Genomic DNA, 2,021 nt, shown 5'->3' with positions numbered 1-2,021 from the left:
GTAAACAACAAAGACGCCACATGTTTCTTTCGTACCATACAACATATCAGGACCTGTGAACATATTTAATAGTCTATTTTTCGCACTTATCAGAATATGACAGGAAGTGAACTACTAAAAATAAGTACACGCACTCCTTAAAAAAATACGGAGTTGTTTTTACCGAAAGGTATTTAAAATTTAAAAACATGAATGTGAATATACGGGAACAGTAAACTGCGAAATGAAATCGAAACGAAACGAAACGAAACGAAACATTCATTCATTCATTCATTCATTCATTCATTCATATCTTTATTTCCTCTGTGTTAGAGATTTTATGAACATGTTACAGTTCAATAATACAAAAAAAAAAAACAAACAAACAACACAATGAGTTAAATATATACTATTTATAAATCCTCGAACAACATTACAAGAAAATGATAGTAATAATCAGACTTATGTACATACCAGGAGCACAATATCCAGAAGTAATGAAGGATATTAAAAAGATGTTATACAGAATGCATGACTCTATTTGTTGACATTTCATGCATCACGCCCGAGTCTCAAATATAAACAAATATGACTTGTATTCGTACATGTTGGACTCTACACTTGAAAGCTACTTTGTTACCTAAGAACTATGGAAAATTATTGTTGATTTAAGACAAATAAGTTTCTTTTAACGTGCATATCTTTTGAAAGAAATATAGCTATCTCTTATCAATATGTAATACAATTGGATGCAGTCCAAGGAGGCCTTGACACATATCGGACCTAGCATTAGGTTTTAAGTCAAGAATTCTTTTCACGACTAAGCGTTGGAACCGGTCGAACTGTTGAATGTCTTTCTGCTTCAGATCTGACAAAAGTTCCCAACCATACAGAAATGTTGGCAATACCACAGATAAGTAGAGTCTAATAAGAATGTCAGGATTAGTTTCTCTTGAACTTATTCCGTTAAGGGCAAAGGAATTTCGAACTTTCCTACAGGCTCGAATAATTCGCTCAGATAAGCAACTGATTTTTGCATTAAGATGAATTCCCAAGTGTGCCGTGCATTCAGATATCAGTATATTATCATTACCGCTGTGCCATGAATAATCCAAGAGGTTAGTTCGTGGATGACTGGAAAATGCGGGATATCTGAGCATTACAGCGAAAACGCCACTTGCATGCGTATTTAGAACAAGCGTCTAGCATCCTTTGAAGACCTACTTGATTAGTTCTGAGACATGAGGTATCGTCAGATAGAGTCGAACAAGCAGCTTATCAGATGAAAAATTAAGTCGAAATAAAACGAAACAGAATGAAACAAAACTAAATTTGCTGAAGGAACATTTTTAACTATAGAGCATGCATATGAACGACAGTTCTGCAATGCTATCGAAATAAATATAACGACCAGATTTTGTGCCTGGAATGATAATAGGCTAAAGCTAGGGACTATCAAATAATCTTGATGGAGTAAAGCTCGGACAAACTCAGCTTTAATAAATGGAGAACTCTGTTTTAAATTGACACAAATTCAGTCGGAATTTAGAATCCCCGATCAATTTGAATAAATTTCACCAAAGTGCCGTAAGTTATGTTCTTTTCTATTTCCAGCCTATCTCTTATTCAATTAGAAATCAAATATGTCTGTAAGACTCGAATAACACCGTTTTTTAAGTTCTCCTACCTATTGTTATAAAACTAGAAATTAAATTAATTTGGCCTTGTAAATCTGTGTAGATGTATTTAGGTTTCAGACCACCAATTCAACCAATGAGCATTTGGAACGTACGCAAAAATAGTCCTACGCAGAAATTACCCCTGTTCCTAATAGTGCTGTGAAAAAAGTTTTCATCTTATTTAAAAAATTTAAACAGTTTCTGAAAGGAAAAACATTTCTGTACATTTTATAGGTGCATTTTGCTTCTTGTGATGTGAAGCCTAATCTCCATAATGATTTTTAAATATACCCCTATCTTGTGAAAACACTGGGATTTCCCATTCTATTTATAGACCCTTCACTTCCGGTGACCAGTACTGCA

This window comes from Perna viridis, chromosome 10 (genome assembly GCF_037379345.1).
Source record: "Perna viridis isolate PV_CMFRI_1.1 ecotype Kerala chromosome 10, ASM3737934v1, whole genome shotgun sequence".
Lineage (NCBI taxonomy): Eukaryota > Metazoa > Mollusca > Bivalvia > Mytilida > Mytilidae > Perna > Perna viridis.
This window is presented reverse-complemented; position numbering follows the sequence as displayed.